At 42.1% G+C, this 18542-nt stretch overlaps 1 protein-coding gene across 5 annotated transcripts in view; it reads right to left on the bottom strand.

Moving 5' to 3' along the window:
• ZNF44 (zinc finger protein 44) overlaps positions 1-18542 on the bottom strand; it is a 53152-nt gene that overhangs the window by 31154 nt on the left and 3456 nt on the right. Inside the window, exon 2 of one of the 5 annotated variants that reach the window (XM_009193580.3) lies at positions 16564-16585. The exons of the other annotated variants lie outside the window; for them this stretch is intronic. The gene's annotated coding sequence lies outside the window, so the exon portion shown is untranslated. The remainder of the gene's footprint in view (positions 1-16563; positions 16586-18542) is intronic. 5 annotated transcript variants of the gene reach the window in all.

Raw genomic sequence — 18542 nt, 5'->3', positions numbered from 1 at the left:
AAAATTTGCAAGGTTTGAAGTAACTGCTTCAAGGGAAAGACAAAGTTCCCGCCAAGGTTTAGGATACCATTTTTGATGGTGGCCATTGTTAAGCCTCCAGAACCTATACCTTTAAAATGGATAACAGATAAGCCAATTGGGATAGAACAATGGCCGCTAAGTAAAGAGAAACCGGAGGCTTTAGAGGACCTAGTTACTGAACAATTAGAAAAAGGACACATAGCTCCAACATTTTCCCCTTGGAATTCTCCAGTTTTCGTAATCAAGAAAAAAAATCAGGTAAACGGAGAATGTTAACTGACTTAAGAGCCATTAATTCAGTTATACAACCTATGGGGACATTGCAGCCAGGACTGCCTTCTCCTGATATGATCCCAAAAAATTGGACTTTAATAGTCATAGATTTAAAAGACTGTTTCTTTACTATACCCTTAGCTGAGCAAGACTGTGAACAGTTTGCATTTACAATTCCTGCAGTAAACAACCTGCAGCCTGCTAAGAATTTTAATTGGAAAGTGTTGCCATAAGGCATGTTACACAGTCCAACAATTTGCCAGAAGTATGTAGGGTGAGCAATGAAACCTACTTGTAAAAAAATTTCAGTGTTACATTATTCATTATATGGATGATATACTTTGTGCTGCCTCCACTTGAGAAATACTACTCCAATGTTATGATCACTTGCAAAATTCGATTTCTCTATGCTGGTTTAATTATAGCTCCTGACAAATTCAGACTACTACTCCTTACTCCTACTTGGGGACCTTAGTAAATGACACAACAATAGTGCCACAAAAAGTAACCATACATAGGGATCAATTGAAAACATTAAATGACTTTCAAAAATTACTAGGGGACCTTAATTGGACATGACCTACTCTAGGCATTCCTACTTATGCCATGAGTAATCTATTTTCTATCCTAAGAGGAGATATACTAGTCTCACTAGCCCTTGACAATTAACAAAGGAGGCTGAGGCAGAGTTACAGCTAATTGAGAAGCAAGTGCATAAGACTCAAATAAATAGAATAGATCCAGAGAAGACTCTAGATTTGCTAAGTTTTTCAACTTAGCATTCACCTGCTGGTGTTATTGTTCAAGAGCAAGATCTTGTAGAGTGGCTTTTCCTTCCACATACTAATTCGCGGAATCTGACTCCTTATTTGGATCAAATCACTACTATGATAGGAAATGGGAGAACTCAGATTGTTAAATTACATGGATATGATCCTGGAAAAATTATTATCCCTCTCACGAAGGCACAAATACAGCAAGCTTTTGTAAATCGTCTCATTTGGCAAACCCATTTAGCTGACTTTGTGGGTATTCTCGATAATCATTTTCCTAAAATAAAACTGTTTCCGCTTTTAAAATTAACTAATTGAATTCTCCACAAAATAACTAAATTTAAACCAACTGAAGGTGCTGAGAATGTTTTTACAGATGGGTCTAGTGATGGTAAAGCTTCTTATTCCGGCTCGAAAGGTAGTTTTCAGATGCTGTATACTTCAGCTCAAAAAGCCAAGCTTGTAGCTGTAATTTAGGTATTGACTGCTTTTAATATGCCTATTAATGTGATTTCTGATTTTTCATATGTGGTTCATTCTATACAGTTAGTTGAAAATGCTCAGTTACGATTTTATACAGATGAACAACTGATGACTTTATTTAGCCAACTGCAAACAGCAGTTTGGAGTAGAATGCACCCTTTTTACATTACTCATATTAGGGCTCATATACCTCTTTCAGGGCCTTTAACTGAAGGGAAACAAATGGCTGATCGCCTAGTTGCTACTGCAATATCTAATGCTAGACACTTTCACAATTTAACCCATGTTAATGCCTTTGGTCTCAAACATAGATACAGCATTACCTGGAAAGAAGCTAAAGCTATTATCCAGCGATGCCTAGCTTGCCAAGTGGTGCATTCCTCATCTTTTACAGGAGGAGTTAATCCTTGAGGATTGAAACATAATTATCTTTGGCAAATGGACGTCACACATGTTCCCTTGTTTGGGAGACTAACTCATGTGCATGTATGTGTAGATACCTTTTCTCACTTTGTCTGGGCTACATGCCAATCAGGGAAGTCTTCTGCCTGTGTTAAATGCCACCTTTTGCAGTGTTTTTCAGTGATGGGCATTCCAGCTTCTATTAAAACAGATAATGCCCCAGGCTATACTAACCAAGCTCTAGCTATATTTTTCTCCATATGGAATACTAAACACATTACTGGCATCCCAAATAATTCTCAAGGACGAGCCATAGTGGAAAGAATGAATCTCTCCCTGAAGCAGTTGCAAAAGCAAAAAGGGGGAAACAGGGACTACAGGACACCCCATATGCAACCGAATCTAGCATTATTGACTTTAAATTTTTTTAACCTGCCTAAAGGCCAGATGCTATCAGCAGCTGAACAGCATCTACAGAAACCAGCTGCAAAGACAGAAGCAGAACAACTGGCTTGTTGGAGAGATCTGATAACAAAAAGTTGGGAAATAGATAAAATAATAACTTGGGGTAGAGGTTATGCTTGTATTTCTCCAGGACCGAATCAACAGCCGATTTGGACACCATCAGGACACTTGAAACCTTATCATGAGCCAGATGCTGAAGAAGAGATTCTGGGAGGAACCCAAGAACCCCCCCAGTTGCAGCCACGTCGAGATTGACGCTGAGGAGAACCCCAACTGTCACGAGCAACACCCATCAAACACAGCCACTTACCTGGGGACAGATCAAGAAGCTGTCCACAGATGGCAAAAAACACCTGAGAAAAGCGGGACAACCAGTCACAATGAGTAATTTAATGATAGCTGTGATAGCAGTGATCGCCAGTGCCATGAGTATTCCTTGAACAAGGGCTGACAGAATAATTATACTTATTGGGCATATTTATCAATCTTGGATGGCAATAATGCCTGGATGTAATCACTGTATGACACAGTTACACATGCTTTCTGGTCTCAGTATTTACCATAATAAATCTGCTCCTATAATTGAGGCATACCACCCTCAAAAACCTATTTGTAAACAGAATTGAACCTGGCCAGAAATAATAAACGTACTTGTTTGGGAAGATTGCATTGCAAAACACGCAAAGGTGCTGCACAACAATTCCTATGGAATCATTATTGATTGGTCCCCTAAGGGGATGTTTAGCTTGAATTGCACCTCTCAGTCTGCATGCCACAGCCACACTATGTTCAGCTGGTCTGAACAAAATGGTCAGATGGTAGAAATGGTAAGAAATATGGCAAGAGTTCCTATTATCTGGAGACATGGTGGTATAGTGGCACCTCAACCTCAAATAATATGGCCCACTGTAGGAGCTAAACATAAGGATTTGTGGAAACTATTAATGGCTCTTAATAAGACCAAAATGTGGGAAAGAATAAAAAAGCATCTAGAAGGACACTCTACAAACTTGTCTTTGGATATTGCAAAATTAAAAAACAACTATTTAAAGCATCCCAGGCACACCTGACCTTAGTGCCAGGAACTGGAGTGCTTGAAGTAGCTGCAGACAGATTAGCAGCTATTAACCCATTAAAATGGATAGAAACACTTGGAGTCTCTGTGATTTCAATGATGACTGTGCTTTTAATTTGTGTTGTTTGTCTTTGTATAGTTTGCAGATGCAGGTCCTGACTCCTGTGAGAAGTAGCTCACCGTGATAAAGCTGCCTTTGCTTTTATCATCTTGCAAAAACAAAAAGGGGGAAATGTTGGGAACAGGCCCCCAAATCGGCCTTAAACAGGCCCCCAAAACTGGCCATAAACAAAGTCTCTGCAGCACTGTGACATGCTCGTGATGGCTATGACGCCAACACTGAAGGTTGTTGGTTTACTGGAATAAGGGCAAGGAACACCTGGCCCACCCAGGGCAGAAAATCGCTTAAGGCATTCCTGAACCACAAACAATAGCATGAGCAATGTGTGCCTTAAGGACATGTTCCTGTTGCAGATAACTAGCCAGAGCCTATCCCTTTGTTTCCTGTAAGGAAAGCTTTTAGTTAATCTATAATCTATAGAAACAATGCTTATCAATGGCTTATTGTCAATAAATATGTGGGTAAAAACTCAATTCGTGGCTCTCAGCTCTGAAGGCTGTCAGTCCCCTCATTTCCCACTCCACACTCTGTATTTCTGTGTGTGTGTCTTTAATTCCTCCAGTGCTGCTGGGTTAGGGTCTCCATGACCGAGCTGCTCTTAGCACCAAGCGGGTAGGATTGCTTAAATGCAGGGAGTTTAAGACTAGCCTGGGCAACATAGGAGACCTCATCTCTGCAAAAAATAAACAAAATTAGCTGGGTATGGTGGCACATGCCTGTAGTCCCAGCTACTCAGGAGGCTAAAGTAGGAGGATTGCTTGAGCCTGGGAGGTTGAGGCTGCAGTGAGCCAAGACTGTGCCACTGTACTCCAGTCTGAGTGAAAGAGTGACACTGTCTCAAGGAAAAAAAAAAAATGTATTAGACCATCTAAGTCCCAGGAAAAAAGGCTAGAGTATAATTTTTCTTTACAAATAAACATATTCAAAAGCACCCAGATATACTGGGTAATGGAGAAAGCCCCATGCAGGCACAGAAAACAACATATTTTCATAAAAGACAGGTGGGGATCCTCTTTTTCAGCTCTGGCTAACATCCAGATTTAGTTAAACAGAAACAGAAGGCTAAAGTAGTAAATGCTCTGGCTAAGTGCTCAAAGAATACCCCAGCAGAGAGCTATCCATGAGGACTGGAAGAGGTCAGGTTTTCATTTGTTTCATCTTTTTTACTTTTAGCTTCTAACATTCAGGAAATCTCTGTCAGAACACTGGATGAATAGAAGAAAAAGAACAGAGACTTCAGTGTCTACACCCAGTAGAAAATACACTCTCTGCAAACATTATTTGAAAATGTTACTAAACAAATGAATAGGCCAGGTGCAGTGGCTCAAGCCTGTTATCCCAGAACTTTGGGAGGCTGAGGCAGGAGGATCACTTGAGGCCAGGAGTTTCAGACTAGGCTGGGCAACATAGTGAGACTCTGTCTCCATTTTAAAAAAGAAAAAGAAATGAATAATTTCAGCCTTCAAGCAAGAATACCAAACAATTAAGGGGAAACAATCTGATTTCCAGAGTTACCCAATTATAACATTCAAATGTCTCCTTTTCAATACCAAAAAAAAAAAAGAGAGAAATAAATAAAACAGAGAAACACGAAAATATGGCTTATTAATAGAAACAATTTGAGATAAATCATCTCTGAGAAATCTCAAACACTGGATTTACTGAATAAAAACTGTAAAGCAACTGTCTTAAATACATTCAACTTGGTAAAGACAATGATAAAGAACTAAGAGAAAACCAGAAAATTGATGTAGGGATAAAATAATACCAAAATATATTAAAAATTGAGCCATATAGAATTTCTGCAACTGCAAGATACAACTTAAATGAAAATATCAGATGTGAGCAACCAGTGGGGGAAAAAAAACTAAAATGAAGATAAAACAATTGGAATTACCTGGTCTGAGGAAAAAAAAAAAAAACAAGAAGGGGAATGAAATGGAAGGAATGTGTGACTGGTATACCTGCCTTGCCAGTAATGTTAAAAGAAGTTCATCAGAGAGAAAAAAATGATATGGGTTAGAAATTCAGATTTTGTGTGTGTGTGTGTATGTGTGTGTGTACACACACATATATATGAAGAGTGTTAGGAAATAACTAAATGAAGGCACAAAAAATCATTTACTCTTCTTATACCCATCTGATCTAATAGATACAGGTTTGTTCAAAATAATAATATCAAATTAGCTGGGTGTGGTGGTGCACACCTATAATCCCAGCTACTTGGGAGGCTGAGGCAGGAGAATTGCTTGAACCCAGGAGGTGGAGGTTGCAGTGAGCTGCGATCGCACCATTGTACTCCAGCCTGGGCAATAGAGTGAGACTCCATCTCAAAAGAAACTAATAATAATAATATCAACAATGTATTCAGTGGTTTATAGCTCCCAGTTGAACTAATGAATGACAGTCATGTTAAATGTGATGGGAGGAAGAACAGTCTATCATACTTTGGAACTGTCTATTATACCAGCACTATTCCTGAAGCCAGTATAGTGTTACTTGAAATTGAAGGTCCATTAGTTGTGGTCTATTAGTGAATTCCCCACAAACTCTGGGGAATTCACTAATAGAATCTAAGAAAAAGTAGACTATATAGATAAATAATACAGAAAATGAAATCACATAGAATGCTCAGCTACAAGGAAAAAGGGTAGAAAAAGAGAAGTTAAAAAAAAAAGAGAACAACAAATAGAAAACAGTAATATATATGTCTATCTGAATCCAGTTATGTCAACTGCCACTTAAATGTGTCTTATCTATATTCACCAGTAAAAAAGAGAGACTGGCAGAGTGAAATAAAAAATAAGGCCCCAAACTGTATTTTTGAAAAGCATTTTAAACAGAAAGACACAGATACATTAAATATACAGGTATGAAGAAATACATGCCATACTAGCCCTGATCAAGAGAAATTAGAAGAGCTATATTACATTCAGACAAATCAGGTTTTAGATTTTTAAAAACTACAAGGGTTAGAGAGATTTCATAATGATAAAGAAGTCAATCCTATACGACATAATAATCCTTAACATCTATGCCCATAAAACAGAGCATCAAAATATATAATGCAAAAACATATAAAACCGCAAGGCAAAATACACAAACCTAGGATTATAGTTGGGGGAAAACAACTAAAAACAACTCACCTCTATCAATAATTGACAGATCAGCTCTGCAGAAAATCACGAATGATACAGCTGAATTCAACAGCACTATCAATCAACTGGGTTTAATTGAAACATATTTATAGAATCATTCATTCAACAACAGCATACACATTCTTCTCAAGCCTTGGTGAAATATTCACCAAGATGAACAATATTATCAGCCATAAAACACACTTGAATAAATTTTTTTAAAGTATGTGATCAAATCATATTAGAATTAATGTAAAAATTAGTAACAGAAGCATAGTTGAAAAACCTCAACAAAGTGGAGATTGAAGCCACAAACTTCTCAACTACACAAACTTCAAAGAGAATTGTCAAGCAAAATGTAAATATTGCAATGTTGATGAAAAAGAGTATATCTTAGCAAAATCTTTGGAATGGAGTAAAGGCAGTGCTTTGAGGGAAATTTAAAGAATTGAGTGCATTTCCTAGAAAGTAAAGGTTTAAAATCAATACCCTAACCTTCCATTTTAGGAAACTAGAGAAAAATGACAAGATTAATGTAAATCAAACAGATGAAAGTAACAATGGGAAGAGATATAACGAAATAGCAATGAAGAAATCAGTAGAAAACACCAACAAACCAACAGATGGTTCTTTGGAAACATCATTAAAATTCATAAGCCCATAGCCAAGTTAACTCAGAAAAAAAAGGAGCCATCACTACTAATCCCATGGACAGTAAAAGGACCATAAAGGACTATTAGGAACAACTAAGTACCCACATATTTGATAAAATTACATGGAATGGACCTTGAAAGACACTACCAAAACTCACAAAAGGCGACCTAAGTAATATGAATAGGCCTGTATCTATTGAAGATATTAATAAAAAATAAATGTCCCAGAAAAAAGCAAACAGGTCAGAATTTCACTGCATTCTGGCAAGCATTTATGGAAGAAATGATACCAATTCTCTACAATCTCTTCCAGAAAAGAGAAGCAGAGGAAACACTTTCTATTCCATTTTATAAGGGCAACATTGCCCTAATACCAAAACTAGACAGATATTACAGACATATCTCCACCATATGAGGACATAAGGGTTAGACTGCCATCTTCAAACCAGGTAGCAGGCCCTTTCCAGAGGCCTCATCTGCTTGATATTGGACTTCCAGCCTCTACATCTTTGAGAAATGAATGTTTGTTGTCTAAGGCATGCAGTTTATGGCAATCTGGTATAGCAGTCCTAAGTGACTAAGAGAGGTAGACTCTTTCTCTACCACACATTAGGCTTTGAAGTCTACAGGAATGAGGTCACTGGTCTCATATACAAGCACTAAGCCCTCTGCCAAGATAAAGAAGTGATAACCTACAGGTCACATTTGGCAGGTTTCCAAATCAACCCACTTGGAGAAGTCGTCGTCTTCTTCTTCTTCTTTTTTTTTTTTTGAGACGGAGTCTTGCTCTGTCACCCAGGCTGGAGTGCAATAGAACGATCTTGGCTCACTGCTACCTCCGCCTCCCAGGTTCAAATTATTCTCCTGCCTCAGCCTCCCAAGCAGCTGGGATTACAGGCGTCCACCACCACGCCCGGCTAATTTTTCTATTTTTTAGTAGAGATGGAGTTTCACCATATTGGTCAGGCTGGTCTTGAACTTCTGACCTCAAGTGATCCGCCCACCTCGGCCTCCCAAAGTGCTGGGATTACAGGCATGAGACACCGTGCCTGGCGAGGAGTCTTCTAATTAAATGGCTTACATCCTGTCTGTGAGTAAAGGATCTTATCATGAGTCCCTCAAATCTTATTGTGAGTTCTCCGAACTGTTGATATGATTAACGTGATCTATTAACATCAAAAAAGACACTGATATGTTTCTGAATCATGTTTTGCTGATTGTCTTCCACTTAGAACATTTTAGCCTGTCAGCTGTCATCTATAGGCAATGATCGTAACGTCTATATTGTACCCTTCAAGGAAAAGGACAATTCTGGTATGAGTAGTCCCCCAGTTTCTCCTAAACTTTCTCATAAAGGCATCCAACTTGTAATCAATTTTGGAACACATCCAAATTTGCTGGTGTGTCTTCTCAAGTTGATCCTCAAATTTAGTTTATAATAAACTTTATCAAATTATATCTGCCTCAATGGCCTTATTTTTGGTAAACAAATGTATCCCATGAAAGGCACAACGTAACCATCCACAACCAAATCCCTGGAGGTACACCAGAGCAGAGATAAACTTTATAGCCAGTTTCAAGAGACAGACCTAAAGATTAAATTAGACGAACATACAACACCTATGAAAGACAAAAACACACTTTTGAAAATAACAGAAATTTTTTTTTCTTTTTTTTTTTTTTGAGACAGAGTCTCACACTGTCACCCACCCAGGCTTGAGTGCAGTGGCGTGATCTCGGCTCTCTGCAAGCTCCACCTCCCAGGTTCATGCCATTCTCCTGCCTCAGCCTCCCGAGTAGCTGGGACTACAGGCACCCACCATCACGCCCGGCTAATTCTTTTGTATTTTTTAGTAGAGACAGGGTTTCACCGTGTTAGCCAGGATGGTCTCGATCTCCTGACCTCGTGATCCGCCCTCCTCGGCCTCCCAAAGTGCTGGGATTACAGGCGTGAGCCAACGTGCCTGGCCAGAAAAATGTTTTTCTTATTTAATAAGAGTCTTCTTATATAAGAAAATAAAGTAGCTTCCAAAGGAGAAGTCTGGCAAATTGAACTCTAATTACATTAAGAAGAGGCAGGCATAGTGACCCACATCTATAATCCCAGTACTGTGGGAGGCCAAGGCAAGAGGATCTCAAGGCCAGGAATTTGAGACCAGCCAGGCAACATGGCAGACCCTCTCTCTACACAAAATTTAAAAATTAGCCAAGTGTGGTGGCACATGCCTATGGTCTCAGCTACTTGGGAGCCCAGGAGTTTGAGGCTGCAGTGAGCTGATTGTGCCACTGCAATCCAGCCTGGGTGACAGAGCTGGACATTATCTAAAAAAATAAAAAATTTAGGAAGAATTCATCTAAATAAAATAAATATAAAAAATAAACCACCATCTGAAAGGAAATATTACCAACCCCTCCATGTAAAAAAGGATTTGTGTATAAAGTATGCCTAAAACAAAGAGAGAAACAAAGCAAACATTTGCATTTACTATGCAAATGAATTAAATGACTGAGAATTATTTCACAGATGAAAGTCCACAACATGAATGCTAATCCAGTAAAAACACAATATATAATCATATGGAGATAATACATAATCACATGGAGATAACATAAAGATAAATATTAAAAGGTATAGCTTCTACTCTGAGAAAAAACCAGATGGCTGATGATGCAGGTGCAGCGTGGGGGCCCAGAGGCCCTGGGATGGGGAACCGTGGTGGCTTCCGCGGAGATTTCAGCAGTGGCATCTGGGGCCGGGGCCGCAGAGCTCGCAGAGGCAAGGCCGAGGATAAGGAGTGGATGCCCGTTACTAAGCTAGGCCGCCTGGTCAAGGACATGAAGATCTAGTCCCTGGAGGAGATGTATCTCTTCTCCCGGCCCATCAAGGAATGTGAGATCATTGACTTTTTCCTGGGGGCCTCTCTCAAGGATGAGATTTTGATTACACCAGTGCAGAAGGAGACCCATGCCAGCCAGCGCACCAGGTTCAAGGTGTTTGTTGCCATCGGGGACTAAAATGGCCATGTCGGTATCAGAGTTAAGTGCTCCAAGGAGGCGGCCACTGCCATCCGCGGGGCCATCATCCTGGCCAAGCTCTCCACTGTCCCCATGCGCAGAGGCTACTGGGGGAACAAGATCGGCGAGCCCCACACCGTCCCTTGCAAGGTGACAGGCCACTGTGGCTCTGTGCTGGTGCGCCTCATTCCTGCACCCAGGGGCACTAGCATCGTCTCAGCACCTGTGCCCAAGAAGCTGCTCATGATGGCTGGTATCAGTGACTGCCACATCTCAGCCCGGGGCTGCACTGCCACCCTGGGCAACTTTGCCAAGGCCACCTTTGATGCCATCTCTAAGACCTACAGCTACCTGACTCCCGACCTCTGAAAGGAGACTGTATTCGCCAAGTCTCCCTATCAGGAATTCACTGACCACCTCATTAAGACCCACATCAGAGTCCCTGTGCAGAGGACCCAGGCTCCAGCTGTGGCTACAACATAGGGTTTTTATACAAGAAAAATAAAGTGAATTAAGCCCGGGAAAAAAAAAAAAAAGTATAAACAGACATGCATACATAGTCAGAAAACTTTTTGTTTGAGACAGATTTTCACTCTTGTTGCTCAGGCTGGAGTGGAATGGCGTGATCTCGGCTCACTGCAAGCTCCGCCTCCGGGGTCCAAGCAATTCTCCTGCCTCAGCCTTCTGAGTAGCTGGGATTACAGGCACCCGCCACCACATCCGGATAATATTTTGTGCTTTTAGTAGAAATGGGGTTTTACCACGTTGGCCAGGCTAATCTCGAACTCCTGACCTCAGGTGATCCACCCACCAAGGTCTCCCAAAGTGCTGGGATAACAAGCGTGAGCCACAGCACCCGGTCTGGTCAGACAGTTAATCCACACATGCTATTATGATGTCCTAATAAACTGAAGTTTGTCTATAATCCATAACCCAGCAATGTTCCCCCACATGTTAAAAAACTCATGAACTGTTAGAGTGTAGAGGCAAAAACAACATTATCAACAACATCAAAAAATTAACTTAAAAGTCAAGTCCTGGCCAGGCACAGTGGCTCACGCCTGTAATCCCAGCACTTTGGGAGGCTGAGGCAGGCGGATCACCTGAGGTCAGGAGTTCGAGACCAGCCTCACCAACATGGAGAAACCCCATCTCTACTAAAAATACAAAATTAGCCGGGCATGGTGGCGGACGCCTGTAATCCCAGCTACTAGGGAGGCTGAGGCAGGAGAATCGCTTGAATGTAGAAGGTGGAGGTTGCGGTGAGCCGAGATCGCACCATTGCACTCCAGCCTAGGCAACAAGAGCAAAACTCTTTCTCAAACAAAAGTCAAGTCCTACGAGCACTGCAATGTGTGAGTAAACTGCATGACCATAGCCTCAGGTAACAGCATGTGTCAAACAGATGGAGGCAAATAAAGAACACAAAAATCTTTTCAGCACAATTTTCCTGTTTTCCCCCCGTCTGTTCATCCTTTCTTGCTGTCTTTGAATGAAATCAATATTCCCTAGTGTCCCAATTTAGTTACTAATTATATTTACATTTTAGTTATATCTTTTTGCATTATATTTTAACAGGTGGCTCTGATGAACTAGTTCTCATACTTTATGTGCATGAGAATCATCTGAAGAGCTTGTTAAAAAACAGATCACTGGAGGCCGGGCGCAGTGGCTTACGCCTGTAATCCCAGCACTTTGGGAGGCTGAGGCAGGTGGATCACGAAGTCAGGAGTTCGAGACCAGCACGGCCAACACGGTGAAACCCTGTCTCTACTAAAAATACAAAAATTAGCCAGGTGTTCTGGTAGGCACCTGTAATCCCAACTGCTTGGGAGACTGAGGCAGAGAATTGCTTAAACCCAGGAGGCAGAGGTTGCAGTGAGCCGAGATCATGCCACTGCACTCCAGCCTGGGTGAAAGAGCTCAAAAAATACAAAAGAAAAAAAAAAAACCCGACCTGGCAAGACCAGCCTGGCCAACACGGTGAAACCCGTCTCTACTAAAAATACAAAAATCAGCCGGGCATGGTGGTGCACACCTGTAGTCCCAGCTACTCAGGAGGCTGAGGCAGAGGTTGCAGTGAGCCAAGATCGCGCCATTGCACTCCAGCCTGGGCAACAGAGTAAGGCTATCTCAAAAAGAAAAAAAAAAAAAATTTCATTGGGCCCAGTTCCAAGAATTACTAATTCAGAAGTTTTGGGTAGTACCCTAAAATGTGCATTCCATATATACACACACACACATATATGCATATGTATAATATATGTATACATACATATATGTATAAATTAGATATATATATTCATGGAGTACAGGTGCAATTTTACTATATTGATATATTGCCTTGTAAAGTCAGGCATTTCAGTGCATCCATCCCTGGAGCAATCTCCATTATCCACCAAATAACCTCCCTCATCCCCATGAGTCTTCACTTGTCCACATATATACACATTCTTTTTTTTTGAGAAGGAATCTCACTCTATCGCCTGGGCTGGAGTGCAGTGACATGATCTCGGCTCACTACAGCCTCTGCCTCCCGGGTTCAAGCGATTCTCCTGCCTCAGCCTCCCAAGTAGATGGGACTACAGGTGCCCGCCACCACACCCGGCTACTTTTTTGTATTTTTAGTAGAGACGAGGTTTCACCATGTTAGCAAAGATGGTCTCGATCTCCTGACCTCGTGACCCACCTGCCTTGGCCTCCCAAAGTGGTGGGATTACAAGTGTGAGCCATTGTGCCTGGCCCTACACACATTCTTTAATTACCACTTATAAATGAGAACAGGCAGTATTTGTCTTTCTGTGTCTGAGTTGTTTCACTTAAGATCATGGCCTCCCATTCCATCCATATTGTTGCAAAAGACACAATTTCATTCTTTTTAATGTCTAAATAGTATTCCACTGTGTGAATATATCACATTTTCATTATTTAATCTTCTGTTGATGGACACTTAGGCTGATTTTATAAGTTTGCTATTGTGAATAGTCTGAAATAAACATGAGTGCAGGGAACTTTTTGACATAATGATTTCCACTCCTTTGGGTAGATACCTTGTAGTAGGATTGTCTTTTCAGCATTATATGGATGGCATATTAATGGTAGTATTAACTAACTAGAAACTGAAGAAGCAAAACGATGTTTATGGGTGAATACATACTGAACCTATAATAAATAACAATGACAAATTCAGAGTTACGGTTCTAATCCATGGCGTCTTTTATCTAACATTACTTCTGACAACAAATATGTAGCATTTGCTGAACACGAGCCGATTGTCCGACAAAAACTGGTGTTCAATAATTCAATGCTGACACCATCTAACATTTCCACAGACCCCACAAATTGAGGGCTCAGTTCCACAACAGGAACCCTACTGTAGAGGCCAAATGCAAGCCCTAGGGACCACCCTTTTAACCAAATGTGTATAAAACCAACAACTCTACTATCAGATTTAATAATTTGCTACAAGAAGTTGAAGAACTCAGTTCAACAAGTTGCTTAAGGTTATCAGTTTGTTATAAAGTGTATGTCAAGAATACCTAAATGCAAGAGACTTATGTGAGCCCTCAAAGACATTTTAATGTGTGCAATTTCTACTCTGATTAAAAAAACTCACTGAATATACAACCAAGCAGCTGATAATGTTCAATTTTACATAAGCCCTGTAATCCTGGATAAGCCCTGTAATCCTGGTAATAAGCATGATTTAAGAGGCCAGGCACAGTGGCTCACACCTATAATCCCAGCACTTTGGGATGCTGAGGTAGGCAGATCATGAGGTCAGAAGTTCGAGACCAGCCTGGCCAACATGATGAAACCCCATCTCTACTAAAAACAGAAAAATTAGCCAGCCATGGTCACATGCACCTGTAATCCCAGCTACTCAGGAGGCTGAGGCAGGAGAATAGCTTGAACATAGGAGGTGGAGGCTGCAGGAAGGCAGAGGTTGCAGTGAGCCAAGATCACGCCATTGTACTCCAGCCTGGGCCAAAGAGTGAGATTCCGTCTCAAAAAAAAAAAAAAAAAAAAAAAAAAAATATATATATATATATAAAATCACCTCAAACTACCTGACCCCCACTACCATGCCCAGTTCTTTCTGTTCTGGACAAGCAGCCCAGTGCAGAGAAACATCCTTCGCTGACATCAATTCTGGCTCCTGCCTTTTTAACCTGTAACAAGGCCCTCCAAATTCCCATTCTTTGTCTTATAAATAACTAGCTGAATAGTTTTTGCCTCTACTGATTACTCTGAACAAAATGCTTCCAAAGGAAACTTGCAACCAGGCCTGATGGCTCACGTCTCTAATTCCAGAACTTTGGGAGGCTGAAGTGGGTGGATCGGTTGAGCCCAGGAGTTCAAGACCAGCCTGGGCAACATGGTGAAACCCTGTCTCTGCAAAAAATACAAAAAAATTAGCTGGGCATGGGGGTGCATACCTGTAGTCTCAGGTACCCAGAAGGCTGAGATGTGACAATCACCTCAACCTGGGGAGGTCAAGGCTGCAGTGAGCTGTGATGGCACCACTGCACTCCAGTCTGAGCAAGAGTGAAATCGTGTCTCAAAAAAAAAAAAGAAGAAAAGAAAAGAAAAGAAAGGAAATTACTTAAGTTTCGCTCTTTCTTCTAGGCCACTGATTTTTGACACACCCTCAGCCTGAGCCAAAACACAACCCCTCTTTCATGACTCATCCTATGAACAGGCTTAAGTCAGGGTAAAACACTCTGTGATCTAGAATCTGATTTTCACCCTCCATCCTGCCGTCTCCATCTCATTTCCTTTGTAATGTTGGTTGCTCTTCACCTTGAAAGCAACTTTCCACCCAAGCTTTAAGATGCTTTCAGATCTTATACTTAGTGCTCTTCCCCTTATGTAGTGCTCTTTTAGAATAAACTCATTTCTTAGCTAAATTCAGATTTATCTTACCTGAAGACTGTCTAGTGACAGCCCTACAACAATAACAAATACAACCTCAGACATGGCATCACCCCAATTGCCTCTGCCTGTAGATCCCCAGATTTCCAGTGCTCTGCAGCTTCTCTTAGTATAAAAGCCTCCTTGGCTGGGCACGGTGGTTCACGCCTGTAATCCCAGCACTCTGGGAGGCCAAGGCGGGCAGATCACCTGAGGTCAGGAGTTCGAGACCAGCCTGACCAACATGGAGAAATCCCGTCTCTACTAAAAATACAAAATCAGCTGGCCATGGTGGCACATGCCTGTAATCCCAGCTACTCAGGAGGCTGAGGCAGGAGAATTGCTTGAAATTGGGAGGCGGAGGTTGTGGTGAGCCGAGATCACGCCACTGCACTCCAGCCTGGGCAACAAGAGCGAAACTCCATCTCAAAAAAAAAAAAGGCTCCTCCCAGGCCAGGCACAGTGGCTCATGCCTGTAATCCCAGCACTTTGGGAGGCCGAGGCCAGTGGATCACAAGGTCAGGAGTTTGAGACCAGCCTGACCAACATGGTGAAACCCTGTCTCTACTAAAAATACAAAAATTAGCTGGCCATGGTGGCACACACCAGTAATCCCAGCTACTCAGGAGGCTGAGGCAGGAGAATCACTTGAACCCGGGAGGCGAAGGTTGCAGTGAGCCGAGATCATAGCATTGCACTACAGCCTGGGAGACAAAGCAAGACTCCATCTCAAAAAAGAAAAAAAAAAAAAAAAAAAAAAAAGGCTCCTCCTACTGCTGGAGTGATCAGGCTAGGACACCTGCAGGGGAGGCTCCCCAGGAAGAACCAACTAAACTGGGCACACAGTGTCTCTTTGCAGGCTGAAAATTGGCCTCCACTTGGAGTCACTGGCCTCAAGCCTCTCTACCCTAGTCAAGGCTATTTGCTTACCCTTCCATGCCTTACATGGATTTCAAAAATAAAACAAACAAAACCCCACATGTGATGAATCTATCAAAATCACTCAAATTCAGTGTTTATATGAGGGAAGGAAATTGTAAGTCACTTCTATTTTATAGCTCAACAAGAAAAGCACAAGTATCCATTTCAGATAATAAACATCAGTTACTACTTCCATAATGATGAAGCCTTTAGTAAACAAATGGTATTTAAGTTCTTTAGCTATTGCAAAGTCCCACAGAATGTTGCATTAATCTGCCAAGTCCAGATAACAGGAACAGACCAGACTTACCCACTGTCCCAAGTTCTCCAGCCTAAAAAGAAAAGAAACTAAAGTTTTGGTAAAGCTTTATAATTCAATCAGATACCTACCACACATTCTTGTGAAAATATATTCATTTTTTCTGCAGCCAAAATGGAAGAGTTTTCCCCAAATTTTTCCTTGGTAGTATTTCCACTGCTAGGCCCTGAAATTCCATTTGAAATCATCCAACAAAAGACCTAATGAACCTATTACATGGTCTCTGGGGTAATAAAAGTAAATAAAAGTTTTTTTTTTTTTTTTTTTTTTTTGAGACGGAGTCTCGCTCTGTCACCCAGGCTGGACTGCAGTGGCCGGATCTCAGCTCACTGCAAGCTCCGCCTCCCGGGTTCACGCCATTCTCCGGCCTCAGCCTCCCGAGTAGCTGGGACTACAGGCGCCCGCCACCTCGCCCGGCTAGTTTTTTGTATTTCTTAATAGAGACGGGGTTTCACCGTGTTAGCCAGGATGGTCTCGATCTCCTGACCTCGTGATCCGCCCGTCTCGGCCTCCCAAAGTGCTGGGATTACAGGCTTGAGCCACCGCGCCCGGCCATAAATAAAAGTTTTTAAAAAATGCTCCAGCCTGGGTGACATGGTGAAACCCCGTCTCCACCAAAAACACAAAAATTAGCCAAGTATGGTGGCGCACGCCTGTAGTCCCAGCTACTTGGGAGGCTGAGGTGGGAGGATCACTTGAGCCCTGGTGGCAGAGGTTGCAGTAAGCTAAGATCATACCACGGCACTCCTGGGTAACAGAGCGAGACCTTGTTTCAAAAAAAAAAAGAAAAAGACCGGACGCAGTGGCTCACACCTGTAATCCCAGCACTTTTGGAGGCTGAGGCGGGCGGACGACCTGAGGTCAGGAGTTCAAGACCAGCCTGGCCAACATGATGAAACCCCGTCTGTACTAAAAACACAAAAATTAGCCAGGCGTTGCGATGCGTTCTTGTAATCCCAGCTATTCGGGAGGCTGAGGAAGAACTGCTTGAACCCGCGAGGCAGAGGTTGCAGTGAACCGAGATCATGCCATTGCACTCCAGCCTGGGCAACATAGTGAAACTCTATCTCAAAAAAAAAAAAAAAAAAAAGAAAGAAAAGAAAAAAAGTTTTTAGAAAATGGAATAGGGCCTGGGTCCAGTGGCCCATGCCTGTAATCCTAGCACTTTGGGAGGCCAAGGCAGGAGATCACTTGAGCCCAGGACTTCGAGACCAGCCTGGCAACAGGAGGAAACCCCATCACTACAAAAGACACAAAAATTAGTAGGGCATGGTGGCGTACTCCCAGCTACTCCAGAGGCTGAGCCCAGGCAGTCTAGGCTGCCTAAGCTGCAGTGAGCCATGATGGTACCACCACACTCCAGCCTGGGCGACAGAGGGAGACCCTGTCTCAATAAAAAAAAAAAAAATAAATTTGAAATAATTGAACAAATCTTTTCAGGTTAACTAACCCAGGGTGGGGCAGAACTGACTGGACAAGTCTGACTCAACTGTCAGGTCAGGTCGTTCTATCACCTGGCACATCCCCCAGCCCCAAGGTGCTCACTGAAGTGCTCAGCAACCACACTCCTAGTAGACACTGCCTTATGTCTTTTTCAGGCTCTTGCGAAACCTCATTGGGTGGGTTTTCCAGTTTTTAGATACAGTTTTCTAGTTTGACAGTCGGAGAGAGTCCAAAAGGCAGAAATCATTTGTCTTGTCCCCTGAATAACACTATCCAATTTGCCACGTGCCACTAAGGAATGGAAACAGGCTTGGAGAAAAAAATGTCAATGTCCCAGGGGTTAGTTTTTTTTTTTTTTTTTTTTTTTTTTTGAGACTGAGTCTGGCTCTGTCGCCCAGGCTGGAGTGCAGTGGCCGGATCTCAGCTCACTGCAAGCTCCGCCTCCCGGGTTTACGCCATTCTCCTGCCTCAGCCTCCGGAGTAGCTGGGACCACAGGCGCCCGCCACCTCGCCCGGCTAGTTTTTTT

The sequence above is a fragment of the Papio anubis genome, chromosome 20 (assembly GCF_008728515.1).
Source record: "Papio anubis isolate 15944 chromosome 20, Panubis1.0, whole genome shotgun sequence".
Lineage (NCBI taxonomy): Eukaryota > Metazoa > Chordata > Mammalia > Primates > Cercopithecidae > Papio > Papio anubis.
This window is presented reverse-complemented; position numbering and strand designations above follow the sequence as displayed.